Source organism: Pseudophryne corroboree, chromosome 2, assembly GCF_028390025.1.
Source record: "Pseudophryne corroboree isolate aPseCor3 chromosome 2, aPseCor3.hap2, whole genome shotgun sequence".
In the NCBI taxonomy this organism is placed as follows: Eukaryota; Metazoa; Chordata; class Amphibia; order Anura; family Myobatrachidae; genus Pseudophryne; species Pseudophryne corroboree.
Genome location: NC_086445.1, coordinates 782,753,250 through 782,775,060, shown reverse-complemented (window position 1 = coordinate 782,775,060; position 21,811 = coordinate 782,753,250). Strand labels below are relative to the sequence as shown.

Sequence of the window (21,811 nt, the reverse complement as noted above, 5' to 3'; positions counted from 1 at the left end):
TAGACGTGCGTCCGGTATCCGCCGTTAGTTCACAGGGAACTAGACAATTTATTGAGGTAGTGTGCCCCCGTTACCAAATACCATCTAGGTTCCACTTCTCTAGGCAGGCGATACCGAGAATGTACACGGACGTCAGAAAAAGACTCACCAGTGTCCTAAAAAATGCAGTTGTACCCAATGTCCACTTAACCACGGACATGTGGACAAGTGGAGCAGGGCAGGGTCAGGACTATATGACTGTGACAGCCCACTGGGTAGATGTATGGACTCCCGCCGCAAGAACAGCAGCGGCGGCACCAGTAGCAGCATCTCGCAAACGCCAACTCTTTCCTAGGCAGGCTACGCTTTGTATCACCGGTTTCCAGAATAAGCACACAGCTGAAAACCTCTTACGGCAACTGAGGAAGATCATCGCGGAATGGCTTACCCCAATTGGACTCTCCTGTGGATTTGTGGCATCGGACAACGCCAGCAATATTGTGTGTGCATTAAATATGGGCAAATTCCAGCACGTCCCATGTTTTGCACATACCTTGAATTTGGTGGTGCAGAATTTTTTAAAAAACGACAGGGGCGTGCAAGAGATGCTGTCGGTGGCCAGAAGAATTGCGGGACACTTTCGGCGTACAGGCACCACGTACAGAAGACTGGAGCACCACCAAAAACTACTGAACCTGCCCTGCCATCATCTGAAGCAAGAAGTGGTAACGAGGTGGAATTCAACCCTCTATATGCTTCAGAGGTTGGAGGAGCAGCAAAAGGCCATTCAAGCCTATACAATTGAGCACGATATAGGAGGTGGAATTCACCTGTCTCAAGCGCAGTGGAGAATGATTTCAACGTTGTGCAAGGTTCTGATGCCCTTTGAACTTGCCACACGTGAAGTCAGTTCAGACACTGCCAGCCTGAGTCAGGTCATTCCCCTCATCAGGCTTTTGCAGAAGAAGCTGGAGACATTGAAGGAGGAGCTAACACGGAGCGATTCCGCTAGGCATGTGGGACTTGTGGATGGAGCCCTTAATTCGCTTAACAAGGATTCACGGGTGGTCAATCTGTTGAAATCAGAGCACTACATTTTGGCCACCATGCTCGATCCTAGATTTAAAGCCTACCTTGGATCTCTCTTTCCGGCAGACACAAGTCTGCTGGGGTTGAAAGACCTGCTGGAGAGAAAATTGTCAAGTCAAGCGGAACGCGACCTGTCAACATCTCCTCCTTCACATTCTCCCGCAACTGGGGGTGCGAGGAAAAGGCTCAGAATTCCGAGCCCACCCGCTGGCGGTGATGCAGGGCAGTCTGGAGCGACTGCTGATGCTGACATCTGGTCCGGACTGAAGGACCTGACAACGATTACGGACATGTCGTCTACTGTCACTGCATATGATTCTCTCAACATTGAAAGAATGGTGGAGGATTATATGAGTGACCGCATCCAAGTAGGCACGTCACACAGTCCGTACTTATACTGGCAGGAAAAAGAGGCAATTTGGAGGCCCTTGCACAAACTGGCTTTATTCTACCTAAGTTGCCCTCCCACAAGTGTGTACTCCGAAAGAGTGTTTAGTGCCGCCGCTCACCTTGTCAGCAATCGGCGTACGAGGTTACATCCAGAAAATGTGGAGAAGATGATGTTCATTAAAATGAATTATAATCAATTCCTCCGTGGAGACATTGACCAGCAGCAATTGCCTCCACAAAGTACACAGGGAGCTGAGATGGTGGATTCCAGTGGGGACGAATTGATAATCTGTGAGGAGGGGGATGTACACGGTGATATATCGGAGGATGATGATGAGGTGGACATCTTGCCTCTGTAGAGCCAGTTTGTGCAAGGAGAGATTAATTGCTTCTTTTTTGGGGGGGGTCCAAACCAACCCGTCATATCAGTCACAGTCGTGTGGCAGACCCTGTCACTGAAATGATGGGTTGGTTAAAGTGTGCATGTCCTGTTTTGTTTATACAACATAAGGGTGGGTGGGAGGGCCCAAGGACAATTCCATCTTGCACCTCTTTTTTCTTTTCTTTTTCTTTGCGTCATGTGCTGTTTGGGGAGGGTTTTTTGGAAGGGCCATCCTGCATGACACTGCAGTGCCACTCCTAGATGGGCCCGGTGTTTGTGTCGGCCACTAGGGTCGCTTATCTTACTCACACAGTCAGCTACCTCATTGCGCCTCTTTTTTTCTTTGCGTCATGTGCTGTTTGGGGAGGGTTTTTTGGAAGGGACATCCTGCGTGACACTGCAGTGCCACTCCTAGATGGGCCCGGTGTTTGTGTCGGCCACTAGGGTCGCTTATCTTACTCACACAGTCAGCTACCTCATTGCGCCTCTTTTTTTCTTTGCGTCATGTGCTGTTTGGGGAGGGTTTTTTGGAAGGGACATCCTGCGTGACACTGCAGTGCCACTCCTAGATGGGCCCGGTGTTTGTGTCGGCCACTAGGTTCGCTTATCTTACTCACACAGCTACCTCATTGCGCCTCTTTTTTTCTTTGCGTCATGTGCTGTTTGGGGAGGGTTTTTTAGAAGGGACATCCTGCGTGACACTGCAGTGCCACTCCTAGATGGGCCCGGTGTTTGTGTCGGCCACTAGGGTCGCTTATCTTACTCACACAGCGACCTCGGTGCAAATTTTAGGACTAAAAATAATATTGTGAGGTGTGAGGTATTCAGAATAGACTGAAATGAGTGGAAATTATGGTTTTTGAGGTTAATAATACTTTGGGATCAAAATGACCCCCAAATTCTATGATTTAAGCTGTTTTTTAGGGTTTTTTGAAAAAAACACCCGAATCCAAAACACACCCGAATCCGACAAAAAAAATTCGGTGAGGTTTTGCCAAAACGCGGTCGAACCCAAAACACGGCCGCGGAACCGAACCCAAAACTAAAACACAAAACCCGAAAAATTACCGGCGCTCATCTCTAGTAATATGTTATGTTCTGCGAGTGCAGGGTTAATTACTAAATAGAAATAACCCACAATATAATTTTATGAGCTCAAGGCTGGCTCACAGAGAATTTTAAACACAAAATGTGCAGTATTGCTTGTTCCAAGTGCAGGGTTGTTTGCTGAGTGGGGGAGACCCACAATGCAAATTATGAGCTCAAGGCTGGCTCGCAGGATTTTTAAAACACCACATGTGCAAAATTACTTGCTTCTAGGAAAACAAAAACATTTTGAATGTAGATTTTGGAGCTCAGGGCTGGCTCACAAAAAGATACATAATTGCATCCTCTTGAGGACTGACATGACAGTGCAGAATAATCAGAAGTCTTTTGCACTTAAATGCTGCTATTCATAAAGACCATAACAAATAGAAATATAGAAAGATACAAATACACTAATGTGTAAAGTTAATGGCAAGGCTATAAATGATATCCATGGAGGCATAGGCGGGGAAGTGATAGGATGATATAAACAATCCTATTAGTTCTATTTAAACTGCTCGTTTTGCTGTGTAATTTTTAGCTGCAGAGAGCAGGTTGTATAGAAGGGGGGAAAAAGAAAGTGAATCAAGTCCTGGGTAATCTACGGTGTATTACCGTGGCCGCAATACATGCGGCCAGTGTTCTCCAGGAATCCCCCGACGTTCACCCGCTGACAGTGAGGGACGCGGGCGCCCGCTTCCGGACTGGGCGTTGCCGCGATGACGTCACCGAAGGACGTCTTTCTCGACGTACGTTTCACCTGGGTGGGCTTGGTCACGAGAGCCTCTCTCTGTTGCTCTCCAATGACCAGTATATGAGTACTGAGCTGACCAATGGGATTATCGCTGGGATGATAGATGTGTGGTTGGACCAATCGGGTGATTGCTGGAATGACAGATGCGGCCATGTTGGAGAAGGGAAAGGACTGTCTGAAGTGAGATGAGAGTAGGGAAAGAAGAAGTGAATGAAAGAATAAAATTCTCTGTGAGCCAGCCTTGAGCTCATAAAATTATATTGTGGGTTATTTCTATTTAGTAATTAACCCTGCACTCGCAGAACATAACATATTACTGTGCATTTCCCCCCCCCCTTCCCCCCCCCTTACTTCATCTCAATTGTAATTTTATATATTGTTTTTTGTTCATCACACAAAAAAATGTTGTCTCCTTAAAATACTTTTTTCTGAAAATATCCTTCCATATCATTTTTGTGCTGAGGTATATGAAATACAGCAAGGAGAGTGTGACCCCCTGTTCCCCCTTATTGGCGGCCCACGGCCATACTACCCTGAATACGCCCGATCCTGTCCAATCTCGGAAGCTAAGCAGGTATGGCCTGGTCAGTATTGGGAAGGGGAACCTCCTGAGAATACCAGGTGCAGTGGGCCACTTTTAAGAGAGAAACTTACATCCCATAAACCCTCTTACACACTCTACAATCTGGAAAAATTGTCTCAGACCAACATGGTATTGACTCACTAGAGTACAGAAAAAAGAAGTATTTCTCCCTCTTTTTCCATTTTTGTTATTGATTACGGCCCACTGCCTTACTACCTCGAATACGCCCGATTTCATTTGATCTCGGAAGCCTAATAGGTACGGCCTGGCCAGTACCAGGACGGGAAACCTCCTGAGAATACCAGGTGCAGTGGGCCCAATGTTACTCACCCCATCACATTCAATCCCCCAACAACCCCTCCCTCTTCCACTAAGGGAAGTTTGATCACAGTCCTTGCTTCACCTTTTTCGCATTCCCTTTGAGATTTATTTTAGACCCAATTCAGAATTTTGCCTATACTGCCTTCATCAGTGATATCCATAATTCAGGCTAGTACAGTGACTTTCTGGATACCCTGCATCTCCATGAGACCATTTGGTATCCCTTACTACTCCACTGATATTTTCACCATCTTTATCATCTTGTACCTCATTTGCTAAAAAGGTTAAACAAGATTTTTTACACACACGAGCCCTAATTTTTGTCCAACATTTCTTTCTGTTTATTCAAGGATTAAAATAAAGGTTATGTCTTAATATCTTTTCATTATACATATTATCCTTATTTTTTCAAATGAGTGCTCCCAAACAAGGGTTTTTTGTCTTTTCCTCTTGTCCTTTCCAATTGTAAACCACCGGTAGGCCCCACTGCCTGACGGCCCACTCCTTCCTCTGGGGATCAGGTTCCAGACTCAGCACTTCTATTATACATGGTAGATATGTTGCATTACACTGCACTAAACTATTGTGCATTTCAAGCCTCTGTGGAAGCTGGCCACAGACCCTTTGTAGGCTGTCCACACCGTTAAGTATGGGCCCATATAACTGCATTCCCCCGGTGGGCCCTTCATGTCCCAGTCCGACACTGGCCACTAGTACCAGAAACAGGAAGAAATCAGTTCAATTATTTCAGAAATGAACAAAATCTGTTTATGAATACTTACCCAAACTATAGAAGCTACTATAAATCTTGCAACTTTAGGTACGTGTGGTACTTTATTTTGTAGAAGATAAAAAACAACAGCATGTAAATACTGAGGGTTATAGAAATAGACTGTGGCTATACTCAGACTGTACTTCACATTAGGTAAAGAAATAATAATTTCATGTTGCAATATGAAAAATTAAAATGACCAATCACATTTACATTAACACTTAGAAAGTATGATCAAATTAGAATTGTAAATAAAATATTATACAGAATAAATAAATAAATATACCCAACATGCTAATCTTTACTTAATCAGAAGGAATATCTGTAACCCTTATATGTTTTATTAAGTAAATAAAGGAAAACTTACCTCAGTTTGTCAGTATCCTAATTAATTGCACATATTCCGCATAGTAACAAATCTTTGCTATTTTGAATATACACATAAGGGGTAATTCCAAATTGATCGCAGCAGGATTTTTTTTAGCAGTTGGGCAAAACCATTTGCACTGCAGGGGAGGCAGATATAACATGTGCAGAGAGAGTTAGATTTGGGTGTGGTGTGTTCAATCTGCAATCTAATTTGCAGTGTAAAAATAAAGCAGCCAGTATTTACCCTGCACAGAAATAAAATAACCCACCCAAATCTAACTCTTTCTGCACATGTTATATCTGCCTCCCCTGCAATGCACATGGTTTTGCCCAACTGCTAAAAAAAAATGCTGCTGCGATCAACTTGGAATTACCCCCATAATCTGCAGATGCAGTTATGAGAGTAAATCCAGTTTATAGTCTCCATGGGTCAGCGAGAGAGGGTGATTTGGGTGAACGCCCCCATAACACTTCTCTCCTACTACCAGGGCAGTCGAGAGCCGGGCTGGGCCCATTTACTTTTCAATGGGCGTGGCCTAATCACAGGAGGTGTGGTCATGTAGCCCTCCATGGCCACACAGCAGCCCAGTACACAGCAGCGTGTGCTGGGCTGAGGAGAAGAGCTGCAGCTGCTACTGCCAGATAAGAGGTAGGGGTCCCAGGGCCCCCTCTGAGCCCTCACTGGGCCCCTCCATCAGACCTGGGTCCGGGTAATTTGTACCCTCCCCCCCTCTCTCGGCACCACTGCCTACTACTGCTGGCTGCCATATAGTTATCAGATAATGAGTGTACAGACTGCTGCTGCCTAGTGGCTGTACACTCCCTACCTAAAACCCAGCACACATATGTAGACACTGGATGTTGCTCTCCAATGTCCATCTGATTGCTGTTTTTATCTGTGCAGCTGTGAAGACCCAGAAGTGGGTGGGGAGAAGAGTTTGGGTTAGGGGTGTGTACAATCGCATCCCTCTCTTGCTCATTATACCTACAGAGAGTGAGATATGGAGTGCAGTTTATATATCATGCATCTATATCAGAGGTTCTTAAACACGGTCCTCCATGCTCCCTAATGGTCCAGGTATTAAGTTTATCCATGCTTGGCTACAGGTGACTTAATTAGCACCTCAGCCAATTTCATTTAACCATCTGTGCTGATCCATGGATATACCTAAAACCTGGACTGTTGGGGTGCCATGAGGACCGCGTTTGAGAACTTCTGATCTATTTTATTTCAGGATTTGTTTTAATATTGTTGAAGCCATTGACATTTTCATGCTTGATTAAGGGTAAGTCTGGATATGATGAGAACAGCAGGGGTGTAACTCCCAGAAGCAATGGAGACGCCTGCCTCCGGACTCCAAGCTTTGAAGGGGCACCTACATGTACAGCAGCACCTGTTTGTTTCCAAGTGTGACTTTTGCCCTTCCAATGGAGCTCTGCGGCACACCCACTGCTGCTACAGAGTTCATTGTCTATGTCCCAGGAACCCTGCAATAGGGGACAGGATGGCTTCTGCCTGGTACTGCTCAGCCTGCGCTGCTGCAAGCGACAATGCACCCACCGCTGCTGCTGGACTGTGAGAAGGGGTCCACCAGTGAATGCAGATTCCGCATGCTGCAGATGACTGAATCTCGTGAGTTTGACCCTGAACCATTGACCGATGTCACACAACATAGCATAGCTGGAGCCCTGCAATTCACTGTGGGCACTGGTTCTTGTAGACCGGTTGAGAGCTCTATCGATGTAAGTCGTGTGCATTTATAGTAGTGATGTGCACCGGACATTTTCCGGGTTTTGGTTTTGTATTCGGTTTCGCGGCCGTGTTTTGGATTCGGACGCGTTTTGGCAAAACCTCCCTGAAAATTTTTTGTCGGATTCGGGTGTGTTTTTTTACAAAAAACCCTCAAAAACAGCTTAAATCATAGAATTTGGGGGTAATTTTGATCCCATAGTATTATTAACCTCAATAACCATAATTTCCACTCATTTCCAGTCTATTCTGAACACCTCACAATATTATTTTTAGTCCTAAAATTTGCACTGAGGTCACTGAATGACTAAGCTAAGCAACCCAAGTGGCCGACACAAACACCTGGCCCATCTAGGAGTGGCACTGCAGTGTCAGACAGGATGGCACTTCAAAAATAGTCCCCAAACAGCACATGATGTAAAGAAAAAAAGAGGTGCACCAAGGTTGCTGTGTGACTAAGCTAAGCGACCCAAGTGGCTGACACAAACACCTGGTCCATCTAGGAGTGGCACTGCAGTGTCAGACAGGATGGCAGATTTAAAAAATAGTCCCCAAACAGCACATGATGCAAAGAAAAAAAGAGGTGCAATGAGGTAGCTGTGTGGCTAAGCTAAGCGACCCAAGTGGCCGACACAAACACCTGGCCCATCTAGGAGTGGCACTGCAGTGTCAGACAGGATTGCACTTCAAAAAATAGTCCCTAAACAGCACATGATGCAAAGAAAAAAAGAGGTGCACCAAGGTCGCTGTGTGACTAAGCTAAGCGACCCAAGTGGCCGACACAAACACCTGTCGAAGTCAGAAAATATTACAACACATACATTGCGTACAAACACCACATAGATGGCCTCCATGTGCGTACGTGTTCGGCTGTGATTGCACATGTTCGCAAATTGCGTATGGTCGCTCCTGCGGTCCTGCGCATTAGAGTGTGGTATGAGTAATTACAGTGGAATTAGTACTCTCATGGAAAAGCCACAAAGACATATCTTAAATCTAATATATATATATTGTATAAATCCCACACTGTCTCCTTTTTCTTCTAAATAGCATGAAGATCGGTCACACATAAATTAAAACTCCCAGAGACTAAAATACAATGGACTTATTTGCACTAGGTTTTGAAATTCTATGAAGAAGGCAAACACATTTGTTTACTAGGATAAACGAGTTTCTATTTAAAACAATAAGTACTGGATTGTCATTGTCTCACCTGAAGACAAAAACAAACGAAGAGACAATACCCAGGAACCGAAGCTGCGAGAAACTCAATTAGCAAATAGCTAACCAAGATACAAACCAGACATTTAGAAATCTGAGATATTAACATTCATAGTTGAAACTCTTGGAGATGTGTGTGTTTGTGTGTATATATATATAAATATATATATATATATATTTCCTAACAAATTGTAATAGCAGGAGTATGTGTATATATGAGTATATGGATATATGTATATCTTGAGGATGGAAATAGATAATCATATCATGTGTGGGATCATATTGTTCAGAGTCACGTAAACATTAATCTGATGGGAATAATAATATTATTATATATTACCACATTAAGTTATTAATAATACCAGATTTATGTATGAGTAATGTGATGGGATTAACTGGTCATGGGGTGGGAACTCAGATGCAAACACCAGAAAACCACATCTCAAGTCCTAGCCATCGCCCACTTCTTGAGCTGACCAATGATCTCTGGTTCACAGGATATGTCCCACCCCCGAACCAATGGAAGAAGAGCACACAGTGTCTATTGTATTAGGTTTTGGAAGAATTGTATAAAGAGAGCCTGCTGCAGGCCTGGTCAGACACGAGACTCACAAGGTTATCTTTCTAGATGACCTAGGACCGGACCGGGAAGCGCAAGCGAAACCAAAAGTATGTATCATTGACTGTAGCCATTATTCTCTTGTATTGTATTGCTTTGTTATTGTAACCTCCTTTCAGTAATAATACGCTGTGGTGTCGGAACCCAGTAGTTTAATTACAATCTGGTGTCGTGTCTTCCTTCCCTGCTAAGGTTTAAAGTGTATTATTATTGCATTGCATAGCTATTAAGGGTTCACGGTGTATCATTGGGTGTGTACGCGCTGTGTGTACTTTGTACAGCCAGCGCGGCATTTGTACGCAAACTCCGTACACAGTACGGGACTCTGTACGCTAACGGTGTAAAAAGTCCGTAGGTTGCAGATAAGTATAGCGGCCGCAGTGGCTTCACTTAAAGTGTATGAAATGTCTTTTTAAAGTGTTGCTTATAGTCCTGAATGAAAATCAGCATTATCAATTGGGGGCTCCGTCAGGGATTCCACATACTCACAGCCTAACAGGTCACAGCAGACTCAATCTATCAGCAAAAGGGTGGACAGAAAGTATCCTACGTAACCTTTTCTTGGTCGGTGGATACACTAAAAACCCTACTTGTGTACTGATTAGATGACGTCTGCTCTGTATGGTTTGTAGAGATGCTGGTAGAACCCATAAAGTAAACAGGAAAAAGCTATTTAAAAATCTGTGAATTTTTTTTGGCGCCAAAAGCATACACAACAAAAGGCACCCATACCCTTTGTATACCCTCTCACATTGTTGCCATAAGACTGAAATTGTTAGATTCATTTAGATCTGTCTGAAACTGGTTACATTTTGTTTCTATATAGTTAAAACTAAAATAAATGTTTAAGTAAGTAAGTGTAAAGCACAAACGCAGTCTGGCCTGGTTGTAAAGGTTTATACAGAAAGAAACTGTGTTGTGTTAAGTGAGCGATTATAGTTAGTATTGCTCACATTTATAGAAGTTGTGTGATTTGTTTTATTGCGTACGCACATTGGTACACGTGGTATGGAACGTGAGGACAGCGTACGTGCACGTGGCGCAAGGCCGCACAAGTGGCATAGAGGTACGCACGGTTGCATAATTATGCAAGCTTGTGTAGGGTTGTGTGCGCATAATAAAACCACACGATAGTTCGTTTAGTTTAAAGGTGGGACAGTAGCCATGCTACAATAGTACAAAACTGCCCGGTTTCTAAAGCAGATTAGTATAAAAAAAATTTTTTTTTTAAATTGCCTCTGGGGTAAAGCTGCCAACCTGCCAATCCAAATTTTCTGTACAGAAAAACAAAGTGTATTTGAGTGAGCGAACGTAGGAGTGAGTGGATATTTAAACCCAGGGAATTCGGGATCCCGTTGTGTGGTACACCGAGTGAGTGGAGGTTTGGTGGCGTGAGGCAGATGACTCATGTTAGTAAAAGGTTTAATACGTAAGTCATGAGGAGACTTACACAGGAGCATGGTAGGGAATTGTGAATTGTGTTGTGACCCATATAGTTTTTGATACGCTCCGGCTGAGGTTTCGCAGCTTGTGATTCGATTCCAGTGGTCGTACGGCAGATAAGTAACAAGTACCTATATGCTGTGCTGTTGGACCGCACGTTTGTGGGTGCAATATATAGTGCAACGTGATATCCTTTTTACGAGCTTTAGCGTAAAATCGCAGTATCATTAGCGCTGTATAGAGCATACGCAAGCGTGATTTGTGTATAATAAAGTGCATAGGGAGTTTTTGCTGGTCTCTCTCAAGAGAATCTCCAACGACAGATACTTTACTGGAAAGGGTAAGTTATTCCTAAAAACCTCCAGTAAATATAGGTCAATAGGGGCCCTAAGTTTGGTACATTGCCTTCGCTATCGACAGTGTATGGTAGTACTGGCCAACGTGGGCGGTGAGCTGGTGAAGAGCACTCAGAGAACTTTCACCGTCACCTTATATTGAGTATTTTGGTGTTTGTGGGAAAGGCCCACAATTATGGGAGCCAGTTGCTCTAGTAACGGACATTTTGTAGCCAGGGTTCAGGTTGAAGAGCCGCGGCCCAAGGGGTCACCGAAGTTTAAAGAAAAAAGTATTGAAGACTTTTTGTCTGAATGGGAACGCATGACTGACAAAGATAGGGATCCATTCCCTAGGGTGGGCAGCTTTGAACCAGAGGTATTGCAGAACTTAAGCAGTAAAATATGTCTTCTTAAATCCAGAAAACAAAGGATTAGACATAACGATTGTTTAAATTTATGGCAACAAGAGGGGGAGATGCAAAGGGAACAAACTTGTAAAGCAGGTTCCAAACCTAGCAGGAATGGAGACACAAACACACCATTACCAACACAGGTCAAAGGGAAAAACATGGCTGCAATCAATGGTACATCTGTAAATGATAGTAGTATGCAAGAGCAATGTATTAACCCTAAACTTTGAAAGTTGTATCCTGTTTTGAAGTCTTTTCAATGTCATAGGTCACTGGAAGATGAAGGATCCAGCCAAATCACAGCTCTCATTCAGGCAGTCGCTTTGCAGGAAACTCAAGTGGGGCCTGTCCACCCAGTTAGAGCAGTACCAGTGTTCCCCACTGAAAGAACTGGTGAGGTCACAGCTACCGGTAAGTGTGAGACAGTTCATTACACAGAGACAAAAACACCTCACTGTAAACAGATTAGGAACGGAATGGTAGAATTACACCCTGTCTTGGAAATAGTAACTCCCAATGGGGGAACTGATAGTCAGGGAGTAATCCTCACCAGGAATAATGCAATGTATTGCCCGTGGCCCAGAGATGAGCTGCGATCAATCACTTCAGAATTCCCCGACCCTCGGAAGCATTTAGCCAGATGTCAGAAGTTTATCAGAGATCTGGGTAATGCGTATGAGCCGACAAACAAATACTGGCAGATATTTTTGAAAGCGTGCCTACCCCCTAATATTGACACCCAAAAATGTATCACTGATTGCAGATTAGAGTCGGATAGTCGTATGACTGACAAACACAATCAGGAGAACTAAGAGCAAATTAACATGCAACTAGAGTTGTATTTCCCCACAACTGTTAAGTGGAGAAGAATTTTCTCCATAAAACAGAGGGAAAATTAAATGACATCTGAATATTTCCATCGGTCCCTGCAAATAATGTATAGATACATTGGGGTATCAGATACAGGGAACTATGCGAATTACAGGGAGGTGGCTGTCTCTGTGCTAATGGATGGACTCAATAAGACAGTAAGGGACAGATTACAAACATCTTTGCCTAATTGGAGAGGGGTCACAGTAGCTTGTCTTAGAGAGTGCGCAATTGAACACCACAAGAATATTGTTAGGCGTAGAAAACAACAGGAGGAGAGGCTGAGGATTGAAAGTATACAGGCTCTTACACCAAAGTCTCATCAGCCTAAACCCCAAAATCCTGGTGGTAAGAAAAGGCCAAGGATATGTTACACTTGTAGGAAGGAAGGGCATTTTGCCAGAGATTGTAGATATAGTAGAACACATAGTCAATATAGCCCCCTAGACAGAGAAAACAAGCCACGTTATTAAACACATAGACGGGATCAAGGGACATATAGTAAGGAATCGCGAGCCATATAGAAAACACAGATTCGGTTAATGGGAAGTACGGAATAAATGCAACTTTACCCTTTTAACAAAATTTACTGGGGTTGAGAAGAGGTCTCTAAACTTTTGCTTCTTTCTCTAGCAGAAGTGACCTCTAATTAACTTAACAGAAGTTTTGTTAGAGATGGTATACATATAGCGTGCTCCGCACAGAAAGTACGAATTATGTTGGATACCCACGAAGACTAATCTTGCATTTCACTGTTTTAGATGCATGTCCATCACAGGTAGAGGAAATTATCTCAAAGATACCGGGTTCCCAATGAACTTAGAATGGACAGGACACTGGACTGATGGCTGGGATAGTCCCAGTAGAGATTTAACACACATAGAATTTTTTTTAGGGGAGCAGACCGAGTAGAGAATCATTCCCCCGTAGTGCCCAATCCAGATGTCAAATTTTGTAAAATCTTCTTTGCCGCGACAAACTTATCTGTTACTAAACTCTATGTGATTTGTCTTCAAAGTTTCCTCTTTATCTCTTGCGTTCACCGATGGGATTACAGTTCAGACGCCACATGCCTACTCGGTCTTTCAGAGCTCTGCCCAAATCCAGTATATCTCACCAGTATAAGAGCATAAGGACACCAGTATTAATGCAGGGTGCCTGGTCATGCACAGAGGGTGGAGAATGAGAATACTGGTGAAGGGAGACTGTGTACAGACACCGATATGCATGATGGTGAGACAGCCTGTTGGTGAATGCCAAACCTGACATTTCCAAATCTGACATTTTTCTCTTCTTTATTTACTATATCCCCCTCTCTTCTCTCATCCAGAGACGGTTTACTTCCCACAACTGATAACACACGATAGTAAAGTAAAATTAAAAAAAAAATTGTGTTCCCTAAAGGAAAAGGCAGTCTGGAGGTAAAAGGGGTATGGCAAGGAATCCTCAGGACTGTGGACAGGTGGACAAGGTAAGCCGGTGGCCCCCAGAGCATATCTTCCAAGCTTAGCTGAGGCGGCGCACGGTCTGACTCATCTGGGTAAAGAGGGTATGTGCAAGCTGCTAAGAGCCTACTGGTGTGCGCCATGATTCTCTTCTCATGCAGGTAAGAGAGCAATGACATGTTTTACTTGCTTGAGGAAGAATATTGGAAAGTCAATACCAACAGAGCCATCCCATATCGCTCTGACAGACGGACCTTTTCAGGTAATACAAATCGATTTCATACAGTTACCACCCTGTAGGAATTTAAAATATGTGTTAGTTTGTATTCATGTATTTTCCAACTGGGTAGAAGCGTTCCCTGCTGCCACAAATACTGCTACGTTCACTGCAAAGAAAATTGTGCAGGAATTTGTGTGTAGATATGGTATCCCTAGAATAATTGAAAGTGACAGGGGTACCCATTTTACAGGTGGTCTTTCAGGTCATGTGCAAACTGATGGGAATTAATAGCAAGCTGCATACTCCGTACCGTCCACAGGCGAGTGCAAAGGTGGAGAGTGAACAGCACTATTAAGAACAAGCTGAGAAAATTAATGGCTGAGACTGGATTGTCGTGGCCAGAAGCTTTGCCACTAGTGTTGTACAGCATCAGAACCACTCCCAGGTCTCCCCTTAACCTATCACCCTTTGAAATTCTTTTTGGTCGACAACCTCATGTTATGATAGACCCCCAGGATGATTTGAAATGTAATAATGAAGTGACTGTGAAATATTTGGTTGGGATGAGCCAGCAGCTGAGAAATCAACAAAGAAATTTAAAGCTGGTGATTCCTGACCTACCGAACAGTAATTGTCATGACATTGAGCCTGGGGATTATGTGATGATTAAAAATTTCTTACGCTCAGGTTGCCTCATAGACAGGTGGGAAGGACCATATCAAGTCTTGTTAACCAGCACGACAGCATTGAAGGTCGCCAAAAGAGAGACTTGGGTCTACTCGTCCCACTGCAAGAAGGTCGCTGACCCGGAGAGAACTCGTGACAAAGAGCAGAGTGTAGAGAATCTCGTATCACTGGAGTGTCTGTTCCGGGAAAGTTGAGTGGCAGGACTGTTGAAGGGCATCTGAGCACAGAGAGTAACAAGATCTAGAACGGTTGTCGTACCACTTTCTTTTTTCACCTCCCCCTGCATTTTTCCTTTCTTTTCTCCTTATTTTCCTCCTTTTCCCTAACGAAATGGATCGATCACAAGAGACTGCGTTTTGGGTTCTGTTAGTAATTCTGGTTTTGATAAGGACAGTTTGTTTTGGTGAGGGTCCCAGAGGGGTCGAGCAGGGATCTGGAATGGGTTCTGATGGCAAGTATGAATTTGTAGGATCTCAGGATCAGCGCATCACTTTAGTAAAGGCTGGCATCAGTAAGCGCTCTGGTAGTCAGGGAGCTCGGAGGCACTGTGAGGGGTTATTGTCTGATGAATATTGTATTTGTAGGAATTGTGAGAATATAGTTGAGGATGGGTGCATCCAGAGATGTCAGTCCAACCTTAATATCGACATGGACCGTCATCCGTTGAGTGATTACCACTCACTAGTGGGTAAGGTCTTAAACCAGACAGAATGTAGTGCTCACAGGTACCTCAAGGTCAGAGCAAGTCAGGATTAGTACCATACCCTTAAGCAATAGATGAGGTACTCGAATTACGGGGTGGGAGACCGGTGGACAAGAAATTCAATATCTCTAGGCCCCCTAGCTTGAAGCTCCACCAGTATCATGTAGACAGGTCCTGATTATGTTTTAATATTTCCAATTACCAAAAACCGGGAAATTGGGAAGTGACGTGGAATAACCAGACAATGACCTTTTCACACAGAGCTGATAGGATACCCATAGACTCTGAACTTGTACGCCAAATAGCCAACAGTGGGAGGTATTTTCGGTATAGGTATACTCGTGGAAGCAAGACCATGTGGGTTGGAAAAGTATCGCCAGGGTATTGTGCTCATATCATCCAGCCCGATACTTGTACTGAGCAGATGGGAGAACTAGGGATTGGTTTCTTTACTTGGAAAATTTGTAATATGGTGATGTTATATTTTGCCCCTATGTTCTCCCAGATGATGCCTATTTCATATGTGGGAGGAAGGTGTACAAGTGGCTTGCCCCGAGCTCAGAGGGATTGTGTTATATTGGGAGAGTACTGCCAGAGGTCATGACCATAACCCATGATAAGATGAAAGATGTTCACTGCAGTGCTCAGGCTCCTTATACTCATACTCACTATGAACACATCATCAAGAGACACCTCATAGATAGGGCAGAGCACGCAGCCTCTGATTTGATCCACGAATCCACCGGGATTCAGTTCCTTCTCGCATTAGACATCACCCGTACTGCCAGAGGAACTATAAATATAAGAATCCGTATTCCTGCACTACAGATAATAATCCAGTGAGAATATAACTAGCTGTATATCATCTGTCATATGCTCTGGCATCATTTAATAGAGGGGTAGCAATTGTATTAATCCAGCATGTGTGTGCTGAATTTCTGTCAGTGAATCATGAGTGGCATGAGACATCTGTGAGATAAAATCAATAGATACAAATGTTACAATTGTTTCAAAGCTAATCCTGCAAACCACTCAGTGGCTGTATAGATACATTCATGCTACAATCTGACAAGTGTAACAAGTGCCTCAGCATTAATTAATGTAGCTTACATAATAGATATACTGATACTATTGGGAATAAAATAATTAGCCTGTATCAATTTTGACAGTATTGAGAATATGGAGTACAGACAAGCCAGATACATATAATCTCGGTTATGATGATGGGTCATCTATAATTGAAGTGGTGTATTCTTTGGTTAACCTGTGAGCATATAACCACTAATATTGGAGGTAGTTTCCCTCCAGACACTTAACCATTGCTAACAGCTGGTTATTATAGTTATTTGTCATATATGCTAAACATTTAATACAGAGAAGTGAGGGAGATACTTATCCTTGGGAGTACATTACATATTAGGTTTGGACATCGAATATCATCCACACTTAATTTAAACAATTCTTTATGTTGTGTTCACTATTAGCCAAATTAAGTTGGCAAATGCTACTATTTATTATTGCATGATATTTGGTATAGATGCTCCACATAACTGCAGGAAAATCTACAAAGACTATATGTACAATAGTTAATATTTTTGAGAGACATTAACACAACTGTTTGGCATCAATTACAGTCACAATAAATACATGTACACTGACCACTATAATCAATGTGACACTTTTCCAGGCAGAAGCATTTAATCTGTCTATTTATCTGGGCTACCCAAAATAGGGTTAGACAGGAAAATTGATATATGAGAACTTTCCCTAAATGATATTATCCCCCTGATTATTATCATCTACTCATATTAAAGTAGGTCAAACCTAGTGTCATTCATCTAGTACCTATATAAAAGCCCTGTATAGGCAAGCATGAATAAATCTGTACATCGAATTATGATGAATGATTATTAGGGATATGAAAGAGATCAATACTGCTGAAAATATATAGTACACATAGCGTGGACAGTTGCAGACTATACTATTAATGACATCAGTATTATCATTAAGATCTGGAGGTATGACACTTGAAGCATCAATAATGGTTATATAAATTGAACTATACTGTCAGTCGCTAACACTACCCTAAAAGTGAGATAATCACAGCACTCAATATACTAATAAGTGGCTGAGAAGATATAGACTGGAAACGAGTTGCTGACAATTTGACCAAGAATTTTACTGGTTTAAAATCAGAACCAACTCATATTTAATTGGGTATTAGAACAAACACACGGACACACATTTTAATCTTTAATCACATCTATATTTTCATTGCACTTTTTGAATGTTTTGTATTTGTCATGATTTTAACCTCTATGTTTCGCGTATACTCGTCATTTGTGTGTTAGTCATTGTCACACCATTTTAATTGAACAATATTAAAAGTTAAATTTTATTATTATATAGGTGGATGTGATAATTAGGTCATTCTCCCTCTTGTGCATCGACAATACAGCCTGTTTTCCTCTTCCATCTAGGAGTGGTACTGCAGTTTTCTAACGAGAGGATGAGTGCTTCCATCCTCATGTGAATCTGAACCATGAACATAGGCAGGGGCCTCAGCCGTTCTTTGCCACTCCGTGTCGTAAATGGCATATTGGCAAGTTTACGCTTCTCATCAGACGCTTTTAATTTTGATTTTTGGGTCATTTTACTGAACTTTTGTTTTTTGGATTTTACATGCTCTCTACTATGACATTGGGCATCGGCCTTGGCAGACGACGTTGATGGCATTTTTAACGTCTCGGCCATGACTAGTGGCAGCAGCTTCAGCAAGAGGTGGAAGTGGATCTTGATCTTTCCCTATTTTACCCTCCACATTTTTGTTCTCCATTTTTTAATGTGTGGAATTATATGCTAGTAATATATCAATAGCAATGGCCTACTGTACCGTACTGCTATATATTATATACTGGTGGTCCGCAAAATTCTGCACTGTCCTCCTACTACTGCACACAACAACTAAAATGCACCACAGGTATGGATGGATAGTATACTTGACGACACAGAGGTAGGTAGAGCAATGGACTACTGTACCGTACTGCAATATATTATATACTGGTGGTCAGCAAAATTATGCACTGTCCTCCTACAACTGCGCAAAACTTAAATGCACCACAGGTATGGATGGATAGTATACTTGACGACACAGAGGTAGGTAGAGCAGTTGACTACTGTACCGTGCTGCTATATATTATATACTGGTGGTCAGCAAAATTATGCACTGTCCTCCTACTACTGCGCACAACAACTAAAATGCACCACAGGTATGGATGGATAGTATACTTGACGACACAGAGGTAGGTAGAGAAGTGGACTACTGTACCGTACTGCTATATATTATATACTGGTGGTCAGCAAAATTCTGCACTGTCCTCCTACTACTGCGCACAACAACTAAAATGCACCACAGGTATGGATGGATAGTATACTTGACGACACAGAGGTAGGTAGAGCAATGGACTACTGTACCGTACTGCAATATATTATATACTGGTGGTCAGCAAAATTCTGCACTGTCCTCCTACTACTGCGCACAACAACTAAAATGCACCACAGGTATGGATGGATAGTATACTTGACGACACAGAGGTAGGTAGAGAAGTGGACTACTGTACCGTACTGCTATATATTATATACTGGTGGTCAGCAAAATTATGCACTGTCCTCCTACTACTGCGCACAACAACTAAAATGCACCACAGGTATAGATGGATAGTATACTTGATGACACAGAGGTAGGTAGAGCAGTGGACTACTGTACCGTACTGCTATATATTATATACTGGTGGTCAGCAAAATTCTGCACTGTCCTCCTACTACTGCGCACAACAACTAAAATGCACCACAGGTATGTATGGATAGTATACTTGACGACACAGAGGTAGGTAGAGCAATGGACTACTGTACCGTACTGCAATATATTATATACTGGTGGTCAGCAAAATTCTGCACTGTCCTCCTACTACTGCGCACAACAACTAAAATGCACCACAGGTATGGATGGATAGTATACTTGACGACACAGAGGTAGGTAGAGCAGTGGACTACTGTACCGTACTGCTATATATTATATACTGGTGGTCAGCAAAATTATGCACTGTCCTCCTACTACTGCGCACAACAACTAAAATGCACCACAGGTATGGATGGATAGTATACTTGACGACACAGAGGTAGGTAGAGCAGTGGACTACTGTACCGTACTGCTATATATTATATACTGGTGGTCAGCAAAATTATGCACTGTCCTCCTACTACTGCGCACAACAACTAAAATGCAGCACAGGTATGGATGGATAGTATACTTGATGACACAGAGGTAGGTAGAGCAGTGGACTACTGTACCGTACTGCTATATATTATATACTGGTGGTCAGCAAAATTATGCACTGTCCTCCTACTACTGCGCACAACAACTGAAATGCACCACAGGAATGGATGGATAGTATAATTGACGACACAGAGGTAGGTAGAGCAGTGGACTACTGTACCGTAATGCTATATATTATATACTGGTGGTCAGCAAAATTATGCACTGTCCTCCTACTACTGCGCACAACTAAAATGCACCACAGGTATGGATGGATAGTATACTTGATGTCACAGAGGTAGGTAGAGCAGTGGACTACTGTACCGTACTGCTATATATTATATACTGGTGGTCAGCAAAATTATGCACTGTCATCCTACTACTGCGCACAACAACTAAAATGCACCACAGGTATGGATGGATAGTATACTTGATGACACAGAGGTAGGTAGAGCAGTGGACTACTGTACCGTACTGATATAATACTGGTGGTCACTGGTCAGCAAAATTCTGCACTATCCTCCTACTATATACTACAATGCAGCACAGATATGGAGCGTTTTTCAGGCAAAGAACGTAGATATTTTCAGCACACTGAGCACAGATATTTGCAAGCACACTGAGCACAGATATTTGCAGCACACTGAGCACAGATATTTGCAGCACACTGAACACAACTGAGAGAACGCTGCACACGTCCTCTCCCTATCATCTCCAATGCACGAGTGAAAATGGCGGCGACGCGCGGCTCCTTATATAGAATATGAATCTCGCGAGATTCCGACAGCGGCATGATGACGTTCGGGCGCGCTCGGGTTAACCGAGCAAGGCGGGAGGATCCGAGTCTGCCTCGGACCCGTGTAAAATGGGTGAAGTTCGGGGGGGTTTGGATTCCGAGGAACCGAACCCGCTCATCTCTAGTTTATAGATATATATATAGTAGACCAAAATTGCAGCACTCGGGAAAAAATAAATGGTTCACAAATAATTTCTGATTAACAGTTAATTAGATATTATTTGTGAACCATTTATTGTTAACTGAGTTCCGCACCTTTGGTCTCCAATATGCTGTTCTGTGAAGGCACAGAGTCAAGTTCTGACTAGGATGCTGAGAGTGCCAGACCCCAACTACATATAGATATCTATCTATCTTTATCTATATATTTTTTTTTTAAAGTCAAGGTGATAGGGTCCCGTGAATTTGGGCTACAAGCTTACATGCATTGTACAATCCATGCACTAAAACCCCATTATTTATTTATGTTCTGATGTATTGTATTTAGGTGAATTCACTTACGAAAGTGAGTGCTATCATGCGCTCAGTGTAATATATATATATATATATATATATATATATATATAGTAGTGATGAGCGGGTTCGGTTCCTCGGGATCCGAACCCCCCCGAACTTCACCCATTTTACACGGTTCCGAGGCAGACTTGAATCTTCCAGCCTTGCTCGTTTAACCCGAGCGCGCCCGAACGTCAACATCCCGCTGTCGTATTCTCGCGAGATTTGTATTCTATATAAGGAGCCGCGCATCGCCACCATTTTCACTCGTGCTTTGGAGATGATAGCGAGAGGACGTGGCTGCGTTCTCTCAGTTTCTGTGTTCATTGTGCTGCAAATATCTGTGCTCAGTGTGCTGCAAATATCTGTGCTCAGTGTGCTGAAAATATCTACGTTCTCTGCCTGAAAAACGCTCCATATCTGTGCTGCATTGTAGTTATATAGTAGGAGGACAGTGCAGAATTTTGCTGTGACCACCAGTATACATATAGCAGTATGGTACAGTAGTCCATTGTCGTCAATTATACTATGCATCCATACCTGTGCTGCATTTTAGTTGTGTGCAGTATATAGTAGGAGGACAGTGCAGAAATTTTGCTGACCACCAGTATATATATATATATATGTATATAGCAGTACGGTACAGTAGTCCACTGCTCTACCTCTGTGTCATCAAGTATACTATGCATCCATACCTGTGCTGCATTTTAGTTGTGCGCAGTATATAGTAGGAGGGGACAGTGCAGAATTTTGCTGACCACCAGTGTATATATAGCA

At 42.9% G+C, this 21,811-nt stretch overlaps 1 protein-coding gene and 1 pseudogene across 1 annotated transcript in view; one reads left to right on the top strand and one right to left on the bottom strand.

Moving 5' to 3' along the window:
- The window catches only part of LOC135017006 (matrix-remodeling-associated protein 5-like), a 73,373-nt gene that overhangs the window by 40,471 nt on the left and 11,091 nt on the right, over positions 1–21,811 (bottom strand). The window lies entirely within an intron of this gene.
- LOC135051610 (5S ribosomal RNA) lies at positions 4,196–4,313 on the top strand (annotated as a pseudogene).